Source organism: Nycticebus coucang, chromosome 10, assembly GCF_027406575.1.
Source record: "Nycticebus coucang isolate mNycCou1 chromosome 10, mNycCou1.pri, whole genome shotgun sequence".
Lineage (NCBI taxonomy): Eukaryota > Metazoa > Chordata > Mammalia > Primates > Lorisidae > Nycticebus > Nycticebus coucang.
In genome coordinates, this window is record NC_069789.1 from 110,825,160 (window position 1) to 110,840,417 (window position 15,258).

The window sequence follows — 15,258 nt, forward strand, 5'->3', positions numbered from 1 at the left end:
AATGGTGCTGGGAGAACTGGATATCCACATGTAAAAAACTGAAACTGGACCCACACCTTTCTCCACTCACAAAAATTGACTCAAGATGGATAACATACCTAAATATAAAACACAAAACAATTAAAATCCTCAAAGAAAGTGTGGGGAAGACACTGGAAACTATCTGGGGAAGAACTTTATGAGAGGGACTCCCATGGCAATTGCAACAACAAAAAAATAAACAAATGGGACTTAATGAAACTGCAAAGCTTCTGTACATCTAAGGCGACAATAACCAAAGCAAACAGACAACCTACACATTGGGAAAGGATATTTGGACAATATAAATACAAATTTGGAAAGGATAAAGGACAATAACCAAAGCAAACAGACAACCTACACATTGGGAAAGGATCAGACAAAAGCTTGATGACTAGGATCTACAGAGAACTCAAATTAATAAACATAAAAAAAGCCAACAATCCCTTACATCATTGGGCAAGAGCAATGAATAGAACCTTCTCTAAAGATCTAAGGGATTGTTGGCTTTTTTTATGTTTGTTAATTTGAGTTCTCTGTAGATCCTAGTGGAGCATATTGCAAGGGTACAAGTCAAATCTATCAAGTATTGAACATAAATGTCTTAAAACTGTGATTCAGTAAATGAGGTGAAGGCTATGTTAATTAGTAGGGTGTAAGCACTCCAATTTGTACAAATAATCATCACATTGAATCCCACAAAGGCATAAATGTATTCATGTTCTATGTATATATGACTTAATAAAAATAAATAAGTAAAAATATGTCAAAGTTTTTTAAAAAATACAAAAAATTCTATCTGCTGCAAAAAATAAAAAAGAAGACAGACAAATGGCTAATAAACATCTGGTTATATTTTGAAAAAAAATTTTTTCATAGCAGCTATTGTGGCAGGCACCTGCAGTCCCAGCTACTCAAGAGGCTAAGAAATGTCTTAACACAATAACTAAGAAAATGCCAGAAAGGCTATGTTAACTAGTGTGATGAAAATGTGTTAAACGGTCTATAAAACCAGTGTATGGTGCATTAATGTACACAGCTATGATTTAATAACAAAAAAAAAGGAGTCTGAGGCAAGAGGATGGCTTGAGCCCAAGAGTTTGAGGTTGCTGTGAGCTATGACACCATGGCACTTTGAGGTTGCTGTGACCTATGACACCATGGCACTCTACACAGGGCACAGAGTGAGACTCTGTCTTAAAATAAAACAAAATAAAACAAAATAAAATTTATTTTTCTGAGTATTACAAGGGTATATACACTTTGGTTATGTAATTTGCTTTTGTACATTTTAAGTCAAACTTATAAGTGTACCCTTCACCCAGAACATATGCATTGCACCAGTTAGGTAGATTACACTCATTTAAAGCAAATTTTAACCATGATTTCAAATGTAATGCTATCTCTAGAAACAAAAGTATGTGAATTACTGTCTTACCTAGCATTTGTGTCTTTTCAAAACTCACAAATATTAATAATTTTTTTCTATTTAGAAATTTAACAATTATGTAACCGGATCATTTCCAAAGTTTCAGAAGGTGATACTGGGATTGCTCAGATACACATTCATGCTGGTACATTTGCCTTCTTGATTGTACTTACCAGAGATATATTCAATTTTAAAAATGACAAATTTGAGATTGTTGATCTTATTGCTAAACAATTTCCCTGTGATACTAATTATAGCCACTATAATAATAAAAAAACATCCTTTCTTAATATGAGAATATAATAAAAAGTAGTACACAAAGTAGTGTCTACTTGATAGACCAACAGGTTTATCCATCAGTCTGTTCAGGAGTGGGAGTTGAAAAACATTCTTCTTAGTAAAGTATCACAAGAATGGAAAACAACTATCCAATGTACTCTGTACTAATATAAGGTCAGTAAACAATCTAAAATAAATTCATATAAGAGAAAAACTCAAATCAATTTAAGTTGGGTGGAGGGATAAAGAGGGATGGAAGAGAAAGGAGGAGGGAGGGGGATAGGTGAGCTCCCACTTAATGGGCACAATGTAAGGGTATACGGCCCACATCCTAGATGTGGAACACAACCTCAAGAGGGACTCTACTTAACACATGCAAACATTGTAACCTAGTTGTTTGTAACTCACATTAATCTGAAATAAAAAAAAAAAATCCTGAGTGAACGTGCTGCCATTCATGTAGAAAGGCCTCTCAAAGGCTTCACACAGGGTCACTCCCTGCCACTGACACCTTCAGTACCACCAGATCTCCTGGCTCTGATGGCCCAGATGGCAGAGAAGCTTTCAAAGCAGCATGGATCTGTTGCAGAGCCTTCCCCTGCTCAGGGCTCCATACAAAACATTTTGGGTCACTTTGTAAATGGGCTTAAGAAACAACACAAAATGAGGGTTACGTTGCCTTCAAAATCCAAAGAGGCTCACTATGTATTATGACTCTGTTCAGTTGTAGGAAGGACAAGATGCAGAAATTTATCTTCTACTTAAGAAAATTGTTTTTTAACAGAGAGGTAGATTTATGGAACAGAATATAGAACCAAGAGATGAACCCACCTACTTATTGTCATTTGATCTTTGACAAACCTATCAAAAATATTCAGTGGGGGAAAGACTCCCTATTTAACAAATGGTGCTGAGTGAACTGTCTGATGACCTGTAGAAGACTGAAACTGGACCCCCACCTTTCACCATGAACAAAAATTGATTCTCACTGGATAAACAATTTCAACTTAAGACATGAAACTATAAAAATAGTAGAAGAGAGTTTGGGGAAAACACTTGAAGAAATTGACCTGAGAGAATATTTTATGAGGAAGACCTCCCAGGCAATGAAGCAACACCAAAAATACATTACTGGGATCTGATCAAACTAAAAAGCTTTTGCACAGCCAAGAGCACAGTAAGTAAAGCAAACAGACAACCTTCAGAATGGGAGAAGATTTTTGCATGTTATGCTTCCAACAAAGATCTGATAACTAGAATCTACAGAAAACTGAAACTAATCAATAAGAAAAGAACAAATAACCCTATTTCTATATGGGCAAGAGACTTGAACAGAAACTTATCTGATGAAGATAGGTGCGTGGCTTACAAACACAAGAAAAAATGCTCATTATCCTTAATCATCAGAGAAATGCAAATCAAAACCACTTTGAGATATCATCTAACTCCAGCAAGATTAGCCCACATCACAAAATCCCAAAACTACAGATGCTGCCGTGGATGCAGAGAGAAGGAAACACTTTTACACTGCTAGTGGGAATGCAAGCTAATAGGACTTTTTTGGAAAGAAGTTTGGAGAACACTCAAGGAACTAAAAGTAGACCTACTGTTTGATCCTGCAATTCCTCTACTAGGTATATACCCAGATGATCAAAAATTATTTTACAACAAAGACATTTGCACCAGGATGTTTATTGCAGCTCAATACATAATTTCCAAGATATGGAAATAGCCCAAGTGCCCAAGGACCCATGAATGGATTAACAAATTCTGGTATATGTACACCATGGAATACTATGCAGCCATAAAAAAGGATGGAGACTTCACATCTTTCATGTTTACCTGGATGGAGATGGAACATATTCTTCTTAGTAAAGTATCTCATGAATGGAAAAAAAAAATTATCCAGTGTACTCAAAACTACTATGAAATCAATATATAATCACCTACAAACTCATATGAATGGCAAAACTTAACTATAGTTCAGAAAGTAGAAGGGAAGAGGAAAAAGAGGGGAGGGGAGAAGGGAGGAGAGAGGGCACGTGGGGGGACCTCACCTAACGTGCATGATGCGATGGTACATTTCAAACCTATTTTTAAAAGAGTATAATTGTGATGGATGTGTTACTTCAATGTAAGCATTTCACATTGTATATCAAATCAGTACACTGAAACCCATCAATGTACAGTTATGATTTAATAAAAAATTTTTAAATAGCCATAATTAGACCATTAAAAAAAAGAAAGAAAGAAAATGGTTTTTTAGATATCCCACCCCTAAGAATTTTACTGAATTGGAAGGCTCCCCAATTTTTGTGGGATTTATTTCTCACCCCCCCTTACATGCAAATGTCTTAGCAATAAATCTAGCATAGTCTCTACTTCTTGCTCACTAGGTCCCTTCAGCTTAAAGTTGTAGATGTAATAAGCTAGTCTGATGTCTTATCGAAGAGAGTGGTGAGCAAGTTCCTTGTGAAACAAATTATGAAATAGGACTGAAGGATTGATGTGACCCTGAGGCAGAACACAAAGGTGCATTTGGTTCTCCCAGCAGAAAGAAAACTCTTCCTGGTGGTCTTTCTTAACAGTGATGGACAAAAAAGCATTTGTGAGATCAATAGCTGCATACCAGATGCCAATAGCTGGCATCTGTTAATTTGCAAATAAATAAACAAATAAATTCACACCTGGGACATCAGTTGAAATCGAAGTCTCCATGTGGTCAAGCTGACAATATTTTCAGTGCCCTTATCCAAGATCCATTTGTTTTTTGGCCAAATAGGAGAGTTAAGCAGGGATGTGGTGGAAGTCACCACCTCTGCATCTCCCAAGCACTTCATGGTTCTCCTCATTTCTGCAATTTTTTCCAGGAATGAATTACTACTTTCTGTTTACTATTTTTCTAGGTAGAGGCAGCTCTCACAGCTCCCACCTGGCCTTTTCCACTGTGACAACCCTCATTCCATAGAAAACCCCTGTGGAGATTTTGATTGTTGTTGAATTATGTCTGTTCCAATTGTCCATTCCAAAAATAGGGCTAGAGAAACAGAGTACGTGTAGGGACCAAATGAATCCACTCCGAGAGAGACACAAGCTAACATTCCCTTGTCTCAAGTCCAAGAATTGAAGATCAGCGACTCTGTTTCACAGGCTTCAGGCTCAACTTTTGTTCAACTGACTTAAAAATTTTCTTCTTATGTAGATCAAGTGTGAATTTAGAGAGTTTCCCATCTATTTCACGTCTTGGACAACCTTGATCAACCAGTCAACAAGGTAGTTCTATGTGAGTCAGATTATTCTTTTCGCTGTTTACACTCTGCTGTCCTTTATGGTAACCACTTGACCCTGCCATCTGGGATTCAGTTACTTTGATTACATCTCAGTGTCCCAATGTAAAGCTAGTGAATGATGCCCCATGATCATATCAATGTACACAGCTATGATTTAATAAAAAAAAAAAGAAAGAATTTCCCACTCAAAGTTCTAGCCTAAGGAGGATGGCCTGCAAGAGCTACCACGGAGCTCTTCATATCTCCTCTCACTGATGTATTTCTTTTGGTTTCTTCAAGTGTGGATGAGTAGGTCTTAAATGATAAATCTGCTCTAACACTCAAATTCTCCTAAGCCTTCAAATCCTTTTCTTTATGGTAAACCAAAGCCTGTTTCAAATTTGAGTTCATTTACTCTGGCCCATCTTTTGCTCTGTGTTTCAGCCAAACAACAAGGCAAAATGTTAGAACCATTTCTAGCTTCTTGACTTACAACATTCAATGAAGAGTCTCTGCTTATGAGCCCTATGTCAATACAATTTGCGTGACTCAAATTTATGTACTTTCCATAACAGCCTTAATATCTATTCCCACATGTGTTCCCCAGATTTCTGTTTTTGTTTTTTTTTTTTTAAACAGAGTGTCACTCTGTCACCTGGGTAGAGTCCTATAGCATCACAGCTCAAAGCAACCTCAAACTCCCGGGCTGAAGAGATCCTCCTGCCTCAGCTTCCCACATGGCTGGGACTACAGGCACCCATCACCATGCGCCCAGCTAGTTTTTTCTATTTTTTGGTAGAGATAGGGTCTCACTCTTGCTCAGGCTGGTCTCAAGTTCCTGAGTTCAAATGATCCATCCACCTTAGTCTCCCAGAGTGGTGTGATTAAGCCATGAGCCATTGCCCATGGCCTGTGTGTAGATTTTTTTTTTTTTCATTTTTTGGCCAAGGCTGGGTTTGAACCCACCACCTCCAGTATACGGAGCTGGTGCCCTACTCCTTGAGCCACAGGCACTGCCCATGTAGATTTTTTTTAATTAAGTAGTTCTTTAGAAGTGTAGCACATCTACAAGAGAATCACATAAGCCCAAGAGCTGGAGGTTGCTGTGAGCCATGTGACGCCACGGCACTCTACCGAGGGCACTAAAGTGAGACTCTGTCTCTACAAAAAAAAAAAAGAAGTGTAGCACATCTCCTAGTGGGTCACGCTATGTACATCACTTTTATGCTCTTTTGGGTCTCAAGTTATTTACAAGAAAGAAAGGCTACTAGGGGTGGGCCCTGGGTAGAATCAGCCCTGTCTTGCATGAAAACTGCCTCAGGGAAGGCCATTCCTGATTTTTCAGACTCTGCAGGGTTACATCCTTCGTATTCACCTGGATGGAAGTGGAAGACATTATTCTTAGTAAAGCATCACAAGAATGGAGAAGCATGAATCCTATGTACTCAATTTTGATATGAGGACAATTAATGACAATTAAGGTCCTGGTGGGGGGGAGGAAAAGCAGAGAGAGGGAAGGAGGGAGGGGAGTGGGGCCTTGGTGTGTGCCACACCTTCTGGGTGCAAGACATGATTGCAAGAGGGACTTTACCTAACAAATGCAATCAGTGTAACCTGGCTTATTGTACCCTCAATGAATCCCCAACAATAAAAAAAAAGCAGATGGAGAGGAATTTAGAAGCTCAATGTCCTCATCTCCATCAGAGGCTTCCCACACGTCCCCATTTTAACTTTCAAATCTGACTTCTCCCTAAATCAATGCCTTCACCTGAACAGTAAATACCATGTGAGAATGGAAATTTAGTTTTCACCAAAATTCAGCTCCTTCAAGGATAAGATTCTGGGTTTAATTTTCAGCACTCTCCAGCCAGTAGCTACAGATGATAAAAGTGTTTTTCAAGGCAGCCATAAAAGCCTCCAGTCATTTATATGGGACTTGAGCTGAGAATTCAAATCTCTGAGTTCATTCTTTACTTTCCCCCAATTAGTACAAAAAAATTGGGGGGGGGGACGTAATCATGACATTAGGGATATCTCTATTGCCATAACATCCTCTAAACTATCTATGCTCTCCTTACCATTGGAAATGGAATCATCTGTGTCTTTACATCTAATAATATTAGGTTGCCAACTCCAGAAACCTTGGAACCAGTTCAGAAAACTTATGCTTAGGATTCTATTCCTCTGAAATCATTCCTGTGATCAGAATATGCATTTGTAAGTGTTCTCCAGAGAAATAGAACAGAATGTGTAAGTGTATGTCACTATCACCTATCTACCTGTCATCATCTACTTATTTATCATCTATCATTACCTATCTATCAATCATCTATCTACTACCTACCTACCTATCTAGGAATTATCTTATGTAATTGTGGGTGCTTGGTGAGTCCACAATCTGCGTAACAGGTAGGCAGCCTGGAGTCTCAGGGAACAGTAGCAGTTTCAGTCCAAAGGCAATCCGCTCATAGAATCCCTTCTTTCTCAGGGAAGATCACCTGATCTTTTTTTATTTCTCACAAGACACTTATTGCTCGTTTTACTTATTTATTGTTGCCTAATGTCCATCTTCCTGGTACATGTCATAAACCAAGAAATCACGTTTGACACACAGCAGATGCTCAACATGTGCTGAGGGAGATAGTGAATGAAAGTTCTCCACTTCCTCTGAGTTCATTTCTAACACTGAGGAAACTCATTCCTACTTCTTTTCTTCTTTTCAGAGAAGAGTTCGTTCAGAGTTCTTTCAGAGTTTCTTTCAGAGTTCTTTCTTGAAAATGTCTCTGAATTGAAAAATAATAATTCGGGGGAGGCAGAACTCAGAGGTTGGCAAGAAACAAATCCCAGCCTTATTTTCGCATCTTTCTTCCATTTCTTAGACCACAGGATCCTTGCCTGATGTATTATTTCATCCTTGGCTTCTCCAGGCATCTTAGCTATTTTCTCCTGCTTGTTTTATCTTGAAATCTCTCTGTGTGTATTTGGGGGGCAGGGGATCTGTCTCTGTCTGTGTCTCTATCTTCCCATCACTTTCTCTCTCTCTCCTCCCCTCTCTCCCCCCCACCCGTCTTTCTTGCTCTCAATTAATCACTAACAATAGCCACTAATAGCTTTCAGTAATTTGAACATTTCAGAAGTGCTTTTTCTGAGATCATCTCAAATCCCCATGCAAACACTGTCACTGTACTTACAGATGAAATAATTGCTTTCTTACAAGAAGATGACATCATTGTGTTTCAAACTTTTGTGAGATAAGATGCCCCCTTCTCCCATATGCTCTGTGACTAAGGCAGCTGCTGCCCCAGTAAGAAGTGGCACTTGGTAAGTGAACCTCCTTTTTAGGTAGACAGATATATTCTTAGAGAAATAGAACAATGTCATAAAATAAATCTGATATGGACATATAATTCTTGTTTCTCTCTAGAAAGTGTTTTTCAACCTTTATCTCACAGCACACTTGAACCTGTAGTTAAACTTCCATAGCACACTCAGTTTATGTTGATCCAAAAATAGAGTAACAAAAAGAATATACTCGCTATGCTTTGAACTCTTTCAAAAATAATGTAATTAATAATCTTTAAAAATTTTCTGTGGCACACCCAAGATCTTCTCGTGACACACCAGTCAGAAATCACTGCTCCAGAGTGAAACTGAACATAAAATAAAAACAGGAAGCAGAGATACTATTCTGAGAGATAGTATCACCCCTGTGTTTCTGTGGTCGAGTGTCTGCTGTAGCCCCATCTGAGACACTCTCTCTGAATGGAAAAACCGTCCTCACATACTTTACTTTCCTACTTGTAAGAGCATTGTGAGTGTGTCCGTCTCTTGCCTCCTGCTTACACACCTGCTGTCTCACGGAAACCGCTACATGAGACCTTTGAAAGCTCTGCAATGGTACATGTGAAACTTACTAAATGTAGAATATAAATGTCTTCACATAATAACTAAGAAAATGCCATGAAGGCTATGTTAACCAGTGTGATGAAAATATGTCAAATGGTCTATAAAACCAGTGTGTGGTGCCCCATGATTGCATTAATGTACACAGCTATGATTTAATAATTAAAAAAAATAAATAGAAAAAAAAAAAGCTCTGCGATGGAGCAGTTCTGGTGTGCTTGGTGATGCCAGTATGCCTCTGAAAACTTGTTGTGGTGAGGCCAAAACTGTGCACCTCCATTTCCGTTTTTATGAGCTCTGAGGAACAGAATGTATTTTATTACACTAATAACTTTGTCTATAGAAAATTTCTGAAATCAGTACAAAGAAGGCAAACAATATCTTTGACTTAGAGATCTAGAAATCCCATTTTTACAAGAAGTGTCGGAGTTGTCAAGGTAGTGGTTCTCAACCTGTGAGTCGCCACCCCTTTGGGGGTCAAAGGACCCTTTCACAGGGGTCGCCTAATATCAGATATTTACATTATGATTCATAACAGTAGCAAAAATTACAGTTATGAAGTAGCAACGAGAATAATTTTATGGTTGGGGGTCACCACAACGTGAGGAACTGTATTAAAGGGTCGTGGCATTAGAAGGCATTAGGAAGGTTGACAACCATTGGCTTAGAGAGCAGGAACAATTAGAGGCTACACATGTGTTGAGGTCTAAATGTAAGTCTGATCTTAACCAGATTTGAAAATGCTTTGATCATCCCCAAACGTTTACACCTGCTGAAGATCCAGTGGGGTCTGAAGCTAAAGCTCCCTAAAGCTGGGCTCTGCTCTCTCTTGCAGCAGTGGAAACGTGTTTCTGACTGCTAAGATCCCAGCCCCAAGAGCTGTGGGGTGTGATTTTCCTGTCACTAACCCAGAAAGTCGGGTGTGCTTCATTTAGTCCATAATTCTGTCTCCTTAAAAATCACTTTGATAAAAGAAAGAAGAAACTGTTTTACTGTTTCATGAGTAATTGCAGTTCTCACAGTGCACAGGGGACCATCATTACAGCTGGTCTAGGATCCACAGGCATTTTTCCTCTTTATGAGTTACCGTAACTTTGTTGTTCTCACTGCTGCTCAATTGATATACTTTCCTATAACATAATTAACTTGTATCATTCCTCTTTGATTGCATGGGCTGCTCCACTTTCCTTTATTTGGATATGTCCATTCAACTGTAATACAAATTTTCTAAATTTATTCTGTTAAAACATTTTTTTCCTGAGTGAATTTCTGACATGTTTGTGTGCACATACTATATGAAATGTATGGCTTTTTCTCCCTCTCCCATTTTTCTCCTGGTGCTCTATAACACTAGGGCCAATTCTTAAATATTACTGTTGTATATCCTTCCAGAAATGGTTTTGATTTTCTAAAGCATCCATATCTTTTTAGTTAATCTCTCTGTTACTAAGATTCTAATATTTCTGAAATGTTCATACTAATTAAATCATGCTGTAATTTAATAAATTATTATTAGAGTAAACATATATGATACTATTACAAAAATACTGTTCTTGTTTTGATGAATCCCATTTTAAATTCCTTAGAAAACATCTAAATTTTATGGGATAACAAAATTTTCTGCTAAATTATTGACTTAAAAAACTATGTGGACGGCACCTGTGGGTAGGGCACTGGCCCCATACATGGGTAGGGCACTGGCCCCATACACCGAGAGTAGCAGGTTCAAACCCCACCCTGGCCAAATTGCTATCAAAAAAATAGCCAGCATTGTGGCAGGTACCTGTAGTCCCAGCTACGAGGGAGGCCGAGGCAAGAGAATCGCCTAAGCCCAGGAGTTGGAGGTTGCTGTGAACTGTGTGACGCCATGGCACTCTACCAAGGGTGATAAAGTGAGAGTCTGTCTCTACAAAAAAAAAAAAAGACTATGTATGTTTTCCTTCAGCATCATAAATGTGAAAGAATTCTATTATCCTACTTTTATAAGCCAAGCTGAGACACCTTACTCAATTCATTTGAATTTTGTCTAGACATGAACATGAACAGCCGTGATAAGAATAATCACTATCTAAAGTGAAAATATGACCCTACATCAAACTTCTGGCAAAGAAATGTATTTTAAATAAAAATTATCATGTTTTAAAAATTATTTTTCATTTGCATAAAAATATCTGAAATTCGTAGCATTTTTGTTGTCATTCCAAGAAATACTCCTTTATTTTCCTGCTTGGAAACATGTCTAACTGCTTAGAATGGGTGCTGTAAACCTTTTTTTGTTTTGGTTTTTTGTTTGTTTCAAGTTTATTGAGGGTACAAAGAATTCGGTTATGCTGTTTGCTTTTGTTAAGTCCCTTTTATTGCTGTGTCCTGCCCCCAAGAGGTGTGCCATACAACATGACCCCCATTCTCCTCCCTCCTCCTGCTCCTGCTCCCTAGTTCCTCTTTCCCCCACCTTGAATTGATTTGCATTTTTCACATGTGTTAGTACCTATTCAGTTACCTACTGGCTTCATATTAGAATTGAGTACATTGGATTCTTGCTTCTCCACTCTTGTGATATATTACTAAAAAGAATGTATTTCAACTTTATCCAGGTTAATGCAAAAGATGCAGATCTTAAGGACAACCTCCCTTTTTCTATTTTGCTGTGCCAAATATTTTTTATTATTCTGAATTTCATAATTTTGTATTTTTAATCTTATGTAAGTTTTCCTATTTGGAATAATTCATTTTTAAATTATCATATGGTTCCTTTTTTATTTCATTGCTAACTATTTGCTTTACCTCGTTTTTTAACAAAAATATGCATATCCCACCAGGCCATCCACGCAGTTTTATCCAGTAAAGCGAATGATTAGAGGTCTTGGGGCCGAAACAAAAATATGCATATCCCTATGTGATTATTCTCCTGGACATTAATTTGTCACTAGCTATTTTTCAGATTCATAGATTAACCAATTTTTCTATCTCTGCATTCAACTTACGTACTGAATAACATGTAAAATACTTCACATTATTTTATACACTGTCTGTTATATAGTCTTGGTTCACCATAGCCATATTGGTAAGTTTAAAAATATGTGGAAAGGGGCGGTGCCTTTTTTTAAACTTACGGATTGTATTTATTTGTAATGTATTGAATTTTTTTTATTTTTTTATTTATTTATTTATTTTTGCTGCACACACAGATGTTTATTGTTTCCCCAGCTCCCGGGTGTTAAAGATGCAGGGTTAGGCGCTGGCCCCATATGCTGGAGGTGGTGGGTTCAAACCCAGCCCTGGCCAAAAAACGCAAAAAAAAAAAAAAAAATATATATATATATATATATATATGTGGAAAAGTTATTCCTCCTATTATGATCAATTTCATTTCTTTGTCTTCTTTTTTACCAGGGCAGGAAATTTGGGAATCTGGGAATATGGTTACAAAATATGTTGTTTATGCACACGTTTCGTTGGTTCAATAATAACAGTTCAATAACACCAGGCAGGATAGTGGTTTCTTTGCATTTCTTCAGATCTTATTTTACATTCATCCTTCTCTTGGAGCATTCCATTTACATTTTTTTTTAATTATTGATTTGTATATTTACAGACATTTTCTTAAGCAATTTCTATTGCAATTGTACACATCCTCTTTCTAGAAGAAAAATCCATAAATTATCGTTTCAACCTAGAACCTGTATATTTTCAAAACCCATAAATATTAATATTTAAATATTTTATCCTATTAAGCTGTTTATTTAGGAATTAGGCCACGGGGTCATTTACAAAGGCTAGAAAGGTAATTTTGTGATTGCAAAGATAAACATTTATACTTGTCCCTTTTTTTTTTAACTTACGGATTGTATTTATTTGTAATGTATTGAATTTTTTTTATTTTTTTATTTATTTTTGCTGCACACACAGATGTTTATTGTTTCCCCAGCTCCCGGGTGTTAAAGATGCAGGGTCAGGGGGCTACTAGGCTAAGATGAGGCTCCTGTCTAATTCTTCTTGTCATACATGCCAGCACCCTTGTAGTCACTCACACAGCCTGAGTCGTCAGTCGTCTCTTCCCGTCCTGCGATGCTCTTGCCACTCTCAGTCAAAGCATTCCTGTGGCTGCCGGTGTACTTGCTGGTGTCGATCAGATGGTCCATTGCACCACTGTTGTTGCTTTCTACAGACCAAATAGTAGATTTGAGCCCTCTTCCTCCCTCTCCCCGAGATGGCAATGAGATACTTGAAACTAGTGCTTAGAGCTCTTACTCTGCCTCGGACATGGGACCGCTTCTCTTAGGGCCCAGATGCAACTGTGGGCAGGTGCTCTAGCCAGAGCTATCCACTCAAGGGAAGGGGAGTCCAGAATACAGAGGGAAAGTGGATTTTTCTCTTTCCAGAGGAGTTATTCTGATCAGGCTGCTGTGAGAGGACATCATTCCTAGACCCAACACGAGAGTAGAAAGAGCTTTTAGCACAGAGGGGACAAAGGAAGAGGGTAGGAGAGAGGCAGGAGGCCATAGATTAAACCTTAAGTGAGAATAGGAAGAGGAGTGGGGATCAGGTACCAAGTCCTCTACACTAAAGCCCTCATAAGCCACCAAGCCCTAGTTGTCTGGCTCAGATACTGGAGACTTGGAAGTGAGTCTGAATCTGCTATTAAAATGGCTATGGACTTGGGACAAGTCACTTCCCCTCTCTGGGCCACAGCTCACTTACCTCTGAAATGACTAGATGATTTCTAAAGTCTGTTTCCAGCACTAACAGTGGACCACACAGTTTTTGCCCCTACAGTCACAACTATTGGCCGGGTTAGGGACCCTGGCGGGCAGGAGGTGAGACTGGAACAGTAGAGATCTAGGGAAATAGAGTCCAGGGGTAGAGGTGAAGACTGTCACTCACAGTTATTGGGGGCTGGACTCTTGCCCTCCATGAGTTTATAAATGTCTTGTAGGCCTTCATCTGGGCTCTTTTCCTTGAACCGCTTCTGGGCCAGTTCCTTCATTGCTTCTGAGAACTGCTGAAATGTGATGGTTCCCCCATTCTTGGCCCTGGTCAATCAGACAAAAGTCCAGGAACTTTATAGCATGAACTCATTACCTTCCAAGGCCCTTCCCATACTTAGATTTGGCCTCTTTTGTCCCATCACTGTGTGTCTCAGAGAACTACACAGAACTACACACCTGCTTCTGCATGGAAGCAGGTGACCCTCCCATGGCACATTCTCCTCACCCCTACCCCTGTGTCCGCAATTCCTCACTTGACTTTGTTGAACGCAGCGTCCACATCTGTAGAGGTGACCATCTTGCCATCCATGATGCCACAGTCTTTGCACAGCTTGGAGAAGTTCTTATTGTTTATTTCAGTGCCATTGCTTGAGGAGTCTTCAAAGGCAGCGAACTTCTTGAATGCTTTCTCTGCTTCAGATGCCATGGTCAGCTAGAGTGGGGGAGACTCAGAGGTGAGAAGGGAGGACTGACAGGTAATGATGATGAGGGTTAAGATTTAATCAGTTAGCAAGAGAAACAAATCCCCTTGTCCCTGCCACTCCGTCCCCTGTACCCCTCACCCCCATGCCACCTACCACAACCACAACCCCTTGAGCCTCCCCTTCCCAGCACTGGGAATGCTGGGGTGGATCCTATATACTGAATAATCCCCCATTTCCCCACCACCTTTGTGTACCTAAGAGTGCCTGGATGGTATCAGACCCTTCCTAGGGTTTGTAGGTGTGTGCTGATATGTGTAGGAGGCAGCTGGCTGGGGAGACTGGGTGGCAATGAGGAGACAGAGGGGAGGATGGGTAAGCTTCTATGACCTCAGCACTGCTTATGTGACATCATTCCTGGCCTTAGCTATAGCCCCTACCTTTGGAGGAAGGCTTATGGTCTCCCTACTTTGCATAGTGAACTGAACAAGTTACCAACCTTCTGACCTTTTTAGATGACCAAACTTCCATCATTGCAGCCCTGCTCATCAATCCTCTGGGTCCTGGTCAAACTGCCTTCTGCTCTCCCCCACCACAAAACCTGAGGCAAGCCCAGGGAAGGTGCTTTAGCCCATTTGGGCTGCTATAACAAAATATCACAAACTATGTGGCTTATAGACAATAGAAAATTATTTCTCACAGTTCTAGAGACTGGCAAGTCTACAATCAAATTGCTGGTAGATTCAGCGACTGGTGAGGACTGATTTCTGGTCCATCGGTGAAGCCTTCCTCAAAATATTGAATTTTTTAAATAATGGGTTTCAGCATTGTGATCTTATTACTGAAGACTTTTAGTGTGCTTCTAATTATAACTATTGTCATAGTAAAAAGGAGGTGCTTTAACACTGAAAAATAATAAAACCATACAAGAGGTAGAGGTAGCGCCACTT

At 39.1% G+C, this 15,258-nt stretch overlaps 1 pseudogene; it reads right to left on the bottom strand.

Moving 5' to 3' along the window:
* Positions 1 to 12,787: 12,787 nt before the first annotated feature.
* Positions 12,788 to 14,874, bottom strand: LOC128595686 (tubulin polymerization-promoting protein family member 2-like; annotated as a pseudogene).
* Positions 14,875 to 15,258: the final 384 nt, after the last annotated feature.